The sequence below is a fragment of the Salvelinus fontinalis genome, chromosome 20 (assembly GCF_029448725.1).
Source record: "Salvelinus fontinalis isolate EN_2023a chromosome 20, ASM2944872v1, whole genome shotgun sequence".
NCBI classification, from domain to species: Eukaryota; Metazoa; Chordata; class Actinopteri; order Salmoniformes; family Salmonidae; genus Salvelinus; species Salvelinus fontinalis.
The window spans coordinates 39,907,879-39,917,284 of record NC_074684.1 but is presented as its reverse complement, the minus strand read 5'-3'; positions in this window follow the sequence as shown (position 1 = coordinate 39,917,284).

Genomic DNA, 9,406 nt, shown 5'->3' with positions numbered 1-9,406 from the left:
AGTTAACGTATATATGTTCCCCCCACCCCGTAGTTAACGTATATCTGTCCCCCCCACCCCGTAGTTAACGTATATCTGTCCCCCCCACCCCGTAGTTAACGTATATCTGCCCCCCCCCACCCCGTAGTTAACGTATATCTGTCCCCCCCCACCCCGTAGTTAACGTATATCTGTCCCCCCCCCACCCCGTAGTTAACGTATATCTGTCCCCCCCCCCACCCCGTAGTTAACGTATATCTGTCCCCCCCCACCCCGTAGTTAACGTATATCTGCCCCCCCCACCCCGTAGTTAACGTATATCTGCCCCCCCACCCCGTAGTTAACGTATATCTGCCCCCCCCACCCCGTAGTTAACGTATATCTGCCCCCCCCACCCCGTAGTTAACGTATATCTGTCCCCCCACCCGTAGTTAACGTATATCTGTCCCCCCCACCCCGTAGTTAACGTATATCTGTCCCCCCCACCCCGTAGTTAACGTATATCTGCCCCCCCCACCCCGTAGTTAACGTATATCTGTCCCCCCCACCCCGTAGTTAACGTATATCTGCCCCCCCCACCCCGTAGTTAACGTATATCTGTTCCCCCCACCCCGTAGTTAACGTATATCTGTCCCCCCCCACCCCGTAGTTAACGTATATCTGTCCCTCCCACCCCGTAGTTAACGTATATCTGTCCCCCCCACCCCGTAGTTAACGTATATCTGTCCCCCCCACCCCGTAGTTAACGTATATCTGTCCCCCCCACCCCGTAGTTAACGTATATCTGCCCCCCCCACCCCGTAGTTAACGTATATCTGTCCCCCCCACCCCGTAGTTAACGTATATCTGTCCCCCCCACCCCGTAGTTAACGTATATCTGTCCCCCCCACCCCGTAGTTAACGTATATCTGTCCCCCCCACCCCGTAGTTAACGTATATCTGTCCCCCCCCACCCCGTAGTTAACGTATATCTGCCCCCCCACCCCGTAGTTAACGTATATCTGCCCCCCCCCCACCCCGTAGTTAACGTATATCTGTCCCCCCCACCCCGTAGTTAACATATATCTGTCCCCCCCACCCCGTAGTTAACGTATATCTGCCCCCCCCCACCCCGTAGTTAACGTATATCTGTCCCCCCACCCCGTAGTTAACGTATATCTGTCCCCCCCACCCCGTAGTTAACGTATATCTGTCCCCCCCCACCCCGTAGTTAACGTATATCTGTCCCCCCCCCACCCCGTAGTTAACGTATATCTGCCCCCCCCACCCCGTAGTTAACGTATATCTGTCCCCCCCACCCCGTAGTTAACGTATATCTGTCCCCCCCCACCCCGTAGTTAACGTATATCTGCCCCCCCCCCACCCCGTAGTTAACGTATATCTGTCCCCCCCCACCCTGTAGTTAACGTATATCTGCCCCCCCCACCCCGTAGTTAACATATATCTGTCCCCCCCACCCCGTAGTTAACGTATATCTGTCCCCCCCCCACCCCGTAGTTAACGTATATCTGTCCCCCCCACCCCGTAGTTAACGTATATCTGCCCCCCCCACCCCGTAGTTAACGTATATCTGTCCCCCCCCACCCCGTAGTTAACGTATATCTGCCCCCCCCACCCCGTAGTTAACGTATATCTGCCCCCCCACCCCGTAGTTAACGTATATCTGCCCCCCCCACCCCGTAGTTAACGTATATCTGTCCCCCCACCCGTAGTTAACGTATATCTGTCCCCCCCACCCCGTAGTTAACGTATATCTGTCCCCCCCACCCCGTAGTTAACGTATATCTGTCCCCCCCACCCCGTAGTTAACGTATATCTGCCCCCCCCACCCCGTAGTTAACGTATATCTGCCCCCCCCACCCCGTAGTTAACGTATATCTGCCCCCCCCACCCCGTAGTTAACGTATATCTGTCCCCCCCCACCCCGTAGTTAACGTATATCTGTCCCCCCCACCCCGTAGTTAACGTATATCTGTCCCTTACCTTTGTAATATCGACATGAGCTCAGAGCCACTTGTTTTTCAAACACCGTCCTGATGTATCAGTTGCTGATCAATGGACAGTTCATTACCTCTGTCAAATTAATATGTAGCTTAAAGTTGTATTTTTATTTATGTTTGCAATGAAGATGGTGAAGCAACAATAATACACATTTACACTAGGCCTAGATCAAAAAATACAGACAGCCTAATTTCATTTAACCTTTATTTCACTAGGCAAGTCAGTTAAGAACAAATTCTTATTGCCTTGTTCAGGGGGCAGAACGACAGATTTTTACCTTGTCAGCTCGGGGATTCAATCTTGCAACCTTTCGGTTACAAGTCCAACCACTAGGCTACCTGCCGGGGTAGCAGTTAGCCGCCCTGGCTATATACAGTATTAGTGTGTAGCCCAAACCGTTGGGACGGACACGTTGGCAGAAGAGACTTCAGACGAGTCGTGTGAAGCTAGTGGGCGTCCTACAGCTGGTGTACGTGGGAGTCTTTCAATAGTGCGGTTATAACCAGGGTGGTCATAATATTGGCTGATGTGGTGGATTGAGACACAGCCCATGCAAAAATAAACAGATATCTCTCGCTTAAATATCCCTGGTCCCGTGTGGCTCAGTTGGTAGAGCATGGCGCTTGCAACGTCAGGGTTGTGGGTTCAATTCCCACGGGGGGCCCAGGATGAATATGTTTGAACTTTCCAATTTGTAAGTCGCTCTGGATAAGAGCGTCTGCTAAATGACTTAAATGTTAAACAGATGGATTTCATTATGTTAATTGGATTTCCGCAGGGGTGCGAAAATTGTAAGCTAAGGGTTAATATAAAAAAAATGGCCGCAGAGAAGTGGGGGTTAATTTGGGAGCTGGTAATGGCTGTCTGGTATCCACATCCTGGGGAGTCTAACTAGCAAGCGGTTTTCTGCCTGTCCAGTTATATAGACCACTACTCCCGGACTGTGCTCTGCCAATGCCCTCTTCCCTGTCACTTCACTCCCTCTCACCCATAATACTCATCACCCCTTCATACAACCCATGAAGCCTTAAGAGCCGCCTAATCATTTAAAATAAGCAGACACCACGTGTGAGCCAAGAGTGGGGTGTCATACCTCTATACCAAAGAGATCCAAGGGTGGTGACGGTGACCAGTACAAACCCTGTCATGACACTATTTCAATAGACAGTCTGGTAAAGACAGGAATCTTTTGTCTCTTTTTGTTGTTCATTCACTCAGTACTGATTGCACATTTATTTATCTTGGTAAGAAGATAGCCTAAAACAGGTGATGTGTTGAAAACAGTCACATAATTGGCAAGCATGGCGTTTAACAATCGATAACGATGGTGTGCTTAACCTGGGTGCCCCCCACCACCCCTGGTGTGTTTAACCCCATCACCCCTGGTGTGTTTAACCCCATCACCCCTGGTGTGTTTAACCCCATCACCCCTGGTGTGTTTAACCTGGGTGCCCCCCATCACCCCTGGTGTGTTTAACCCCATCACCCCTGGTGTGTTTAACCCCATCACCCCTGGTGAGTTTAACCTGGGTGCCCCCCACCACCCCTGGTGTGTTTAACCTGGGTGCCCCCCACCACCCCTGGTGTGTTTAACCTGGGTGCACCCCACCACCCCTGGTGTGTTTAACCTGGGTGCCCCCCATCACCCCTGGTGTGTTTAACCCCATCACCCCTGGTGTGTTTAACCTGGGCGCACCCCATCACCCCTGGTGTGTTTAACCCCATCACCCCTGGTGTGTTTAACCCCATCACCCCTGGTGTGTTTAACCTGGGTGCCCCCCACCACCCCTGGTGTGTTTAACCTGGGTGCACCCCACCACCCCTGGTGTGTTTAACCCCATCACCCCTGGTGTGTTTAACCTGGGTGCCCCCCACCACCCCTGGTGTGTTTAACCTGGGCGCACCCCATCACCCCTGGTGTGTTTAACCCCATCACCCCTGGTGTGTTTAACCTGGGCGCACCCCATCACCCCTGGCTATTTTTCACTTGTGAATGGCATCTTCAGATGTTCAGGAATACATTTCAAAGTAACTGGTCAGTGTATTAAAGGAATGGAAGCTAATATGTAGCCAATCACATCACTTGTAATTGGCTACAATCCACTTGATTTTGCCCTCTGAATGAGAGAAATACATGAATAAGAGATGTACTGGCCTCTGAGATCAAATCAAATTTTATTAGTCACATGCGCCGAATACAACAGTGAAATGCTTACTTACAAGCCCCTAACCAACAATGCAGTTTAAAAAAATTCTGATAAGAATAAGAAATGAAAGTAACAAGTAAATAAAGAGCAGAGTAAAATAACAATAGTGAGGCTATATACAGGGTGTTACGGTACAGAGTCAATGTGGAGGCTATATACAGGGTGTTACGGTACAGAGTCAATGTGGAGGCTATATACAGGGTATTACGGTACAGAGTCAATGTGGAGGCTATATACAGGGTGTTACGGTACAGAGTCAATGTGGAGGCTATATACAGGGTGTTACGGTACAGAGTCAATGTGGAGGCTATATACAGGGTATTACGGTACAGAGTCAATGTGGAGGCTATATACAGGGTATTACGGTACAGAGTCAATGTGGAGGCTATATACAGGGGGTACCGGTACAGAGTCGATGTGGAGGCTATATACAGGGGGTACCGGTACAGAGTCAATGTGGAGGCTATATACAGGGGGTACCGGTACAGAGTCAATGTGGAGGCTATATACAGGGGGTACCGGTACAGAGTCAATGTGGAGGCTATATACAGGGGGTACCGGTACAGAGTCAATGTGGAGGCTATATACAGGGGGTACCGGTACAGAGTCAATGTGGAGGCTATATACAGGGGGTACCGGTACAGAGTCAATGTGGAGGCTATATACAGGGGGTACCGGTACAGAGTCAATGTGGAGGCTATATACAGGGGGTACCGGTACAGAGTCAATGTGGAGGCTATATACAGGGGGTACCGGTACAGAGTCAATGTGGAGGCTATATACAGGGTATTACGGTACAGAGTCAATGTGGAGGCTATATACAGGGTATTACGGTACAGAGTCAATGTGGAGGCTATATACAGGGTATTACGGTACAGAGTCAATGTGGAGGCTATATACAGGGGGTACCGGTACAGAGTCAATGTGGAGGCTATATACGGGGTGTTACGGTACAGAGTCAATGTGGAGGCTATATACAGGGTGTACCGGTACAGAGTCAATGTGGAGGCTATATACAGGGGGTACCGGTACAGAGTCAATGTGGAGGCTATATACAGGGTGTTACGGTACAGAGTCAATGTGGAGACTATATACAGGGGGTACCGGTACAGAGTCAATGTGGAGGCTATATACAGGGTGTACCGGTACAGAGTCAATGTGGAGGCTATATACAGGGGGTACCGGTACAGAGTCAATGTGGAGGCTATATACAGGGGGTACCGGTACAGAGACAATGTGGAGACTATATACAGGGTATTACGGTACAGAGTCAATGTGGAGACTATATACAAGGTATTACGGTACAGAGTCAATGTGGAGACTATATACAGGGTATTACGGTACAGAGTCAATGTGGAGACTATATACAGGGTATTACGGTACAGAGTCAATGTGGAGACTATATACAGGGTATTACGGTACAGAGTCAATGTGGAGGCTATATACAGGGTGTTACGGTACAGAGTCAATGTGGAGGCTATATACAGGGGGTACCGATACAGAGTCAATGTGGAGGCTATATACAGGGGGTACCGGTACAGAGTCAATGTGGAGGCTATATACAGGGGGTACCGGTACAGAGTCAATGTGGAGGCTATATACAGGGGTGTACCGGTTAGTTGAGGTAATATGTACCTGTAGGTAGAGTTATTAAAGTTTGAGTTTAGTTTATTTATTGTATTTTTACAGGGACAGTGCACATTAATCAACGTTTCAGTAAAAGTGCCTGTTTTAGCCAGCCGGCTAATTTTCAACCACAGTCCCTGGGCAGGTTATTAAAAATTACAATATAGACAATCATTGAGCAGTGAGCACACGCAGAGCAACATAGGACAAGCAAGACGTAGCATACAGACAGAGCAACATAGGACAAGCAAGACGTAGCATACAGACAGATCAACATAGAACAAGACGTAGCATACAGACAGAGCAACATAGGACAAGCAAGACGTAGCATACAGAGCAACATAGAACAAGCAAGATGTAGCATACAGACAGAGCAACATAGGACAAGCAAGACGTAGCATACAGACAGAGCAACATAGAACAAGCAAGACGTAGCATACAGAGCAACATAGAACAAGCAAGACGTAGCATACAGACAGAGCAACATAGAACAAAAAGCACCAATACAAAATTCATAAAAGCAACAAAGTGTTTCCACACCTCACAAGCTACAATTGTAATCGATGTGAAATGGCTAGCTAGTTAGCGGTGGTGTGCGCTAATAGCCTTTCAAACGGTGACGTCACTCGCTTTGAGACCTTGAAGTAGTGGTTCCCCTTGCTCTGCAAGGGTCGCGGCTTTTGTGGATCGATGGGTAACGATGCTTCGTGGGTGACTGTTGTTGATGTGTGCAGAGGGTCCCAGGTTCGCGGCGAGGGGACGGACTAAAGTTATACTTTTACACGGACAACATGGAAAGCGGCAATACACAGCTAGGGATTATGTTCACAAATCTGATTGACCTTTAGCCATGTCTTCATGCATTTTGTGAAAGTGTGATACGTGGTGCAGTTATGTGTGTCTGATGGCAATGTATTCCAGACATGGGAAGCTCTCACAGAGAAAGCGGATTTACTAAAGGTGCTTTTCCAGAAGGGAACGATACAGTCACCTCTCATGGCAGACCTTGTGGATCTGCTGCCATATGTTTGGGTTTACTGTTTAACAAAAATACTGAGTGGAGGGGGAGCCAGGTCATTGCACAAGATTTTCCCAACTCAGGAGCTCATGCTTTCTGAGGATGTAACAGTGATGATGGCTATTGGGCTTCTTCCTATCAAGCACTTTGAGAGCCTGTTTGTTGACAGACTGAATAGGTTTTAATGTTGTACAGCAAGCTTGGGCCCAACTAGTCAAGCAGTATGTTAAGTGGGGGACTATCATAGATTTGAAGTACAGTTTTGCTACGTCTGTAGTCAAACAATTTCGTATAAATCGGAAATTAGCTAAGTTGAATTTGGTTATCTGAATTACCTTTTTCACATGCTTTTTAAAAGAGGGGTTGGAATCAAGTATGATGCCAAGGTACTTAAAATCAGATACCACCTGGAGCTTCTCCCCTGACACAGACATCTGGAGCTTCTCCCCTGACACATAGACATCTGGAGCTTCTCCCCTGACACATAGACATCTGGAGCTTCTCCCCTGACACATAGACATCTGGAGCTTCTCCCCTGACACATAGACATCTGGAGCTTCTCCCCTGACACATAGACATCTGGAGCTTCTCCCCTGACACATAGACATCTGGAGCTTCTCCCCTGACACAGACATCTGGAGCTTCTCCCCTGACACATAGACATCTGGAGCTTCTCCCCTGACACATAGACATCTGGAGCTTCTCCCCTGACACATAGACATCTGGAGCTTCTCCCCTGACACATAGACATCTGGAGCTTCTCCCCTGACACATAGACATCTGGAGCTTCTCCCCTGACACATAGACATCTGGAGCTTCTCCCCTGACACATAGACATCTGGAGCTTCTCCCCTGACACATAGACATCTGGAGCTTCTCCCCTGACACATAGACATCTGGAGCTTCTCCCCTGACACATAGACATCTGGAGCTTCTCCCCTGACACATAGACATCTGGAGCTTCTCCCCTGACACATAGACATCAGGCTCAGTAGCATCTGTTGCCCTCTTTGTGAAGAACATGCAAACAGTTTTTTTTCACATTGAGATGCAAATACGAGTCACTTTGTAACCTGGACCATTACAGTAGTGAGTTCTTGTGTCGTTTGTTGCTTGCTCTTTGCATGCACATATATCACTGTATCATCTGCATACATTTGAACTTCAGACCCAGTACAGACGGAAGGCAGATCATTAATGTACAGGCTGAACAGGAGGGGCCCCAGTATTGACCCTTGGGGCACGCCCACATCATAGCTAAGAGTGGGCGACAGCTTATTGCTCACTCTGAAACACTGAGTTCTGCCTTCAAGGTATGATTTCATCCATCTCAAGGCATCGGGGGCAAAGTTTAACTTGGACAATTTTGTGATGAGAACCCCACGGTTAACAGTATCAAAAGCCTTCCTTAGGTACAGAAACACAGCCCCAACAACGCCCCCTTTGTCCATCTTGGACTTCACATTTTCCAGAAGAAAGCAGTTGGCCGTTTCTGTGGAGTGTTTCGCTCTGAAGCCAAACTGCATGGAATGTAATGTGAAGGGGCTGTTGTTGAGGTGGGCAATCAGTTGCTCTGATACACACTTTTCAACAACCTTTGACACCACAGGTAGTATACTAATGGGCCTGTAGTTACTCACGTCAGCAGTGTCGCCTGATTTAAAGATGGCCGACTTCCATAGCCTTGGAAACATCCCCAGACCAATAGATGTGTTGGTGACCTTAGTAATGGGGCCAATGAGTGACTCTTTGTAGTTTTTAAGAAAGGTAGAGTCCAGCCCAAACACATCTTTGGCTTTAGAGTTCTTTAGTGAGCTAATCACCTTGTCCACCTTTGACTCAGAAACCTCCCTTATGATGAAGACAGGTTGAGCGTCATTCACTAGCACTGAGCCAAAGAAACCAGTGGAGGGGTTCTGTGTCAGTACCCTGACAGAGTCAATAAAGTAGGAATTGAAGGCTATTGCTATTTCGACTGCATCCTGTGTTAGATTGTTATTCACCATGATTTCTAGTCTTTTTGCAGTGTTACTATGGTCTTTCCCTGTTAACTTTTTTAGATTCTCCCAGATCAATTTAGAATTTCCCTTTTTGCTTCACCAATTATGTTAATCAAAAAGTTTGCCTTGGCCTGTCTGATTTCTGATGCAAATTAATTACTTAAAAATCATACAATGTGATTTTCTGGATTTTTGTTTTAGATTCCGTCTCTCACAGTTGAAGTGTACCTATGATAAAAATTACAGACCTCTACATGCTTTGTAAGTAGGAAAACCTGCAAAATCGGCAGTGTATCAAATACTTGTTCTCCCCACTGTATGTGATCATAGTTTGTCTATTTTATTAGCGATCGATTGTACGTTGGCTAATAGGACTGATGGTAAAGGTAGATTGTCCTCTTGGCGTCGGACAAGGCACCCAGACCGTCGTCCAAGATATCTGTCTTTTCCTCCTGTGAATGAGTGGGATGAGGGCCTTGTCGGGTGTCTGAAGTAAATCCTTCCCGTCCGACTCGTTGAAGAGAAAGTATTCCTCCAGTATGGAGTGAGTAATCGCTGTCCTGATTTCTAGAAGC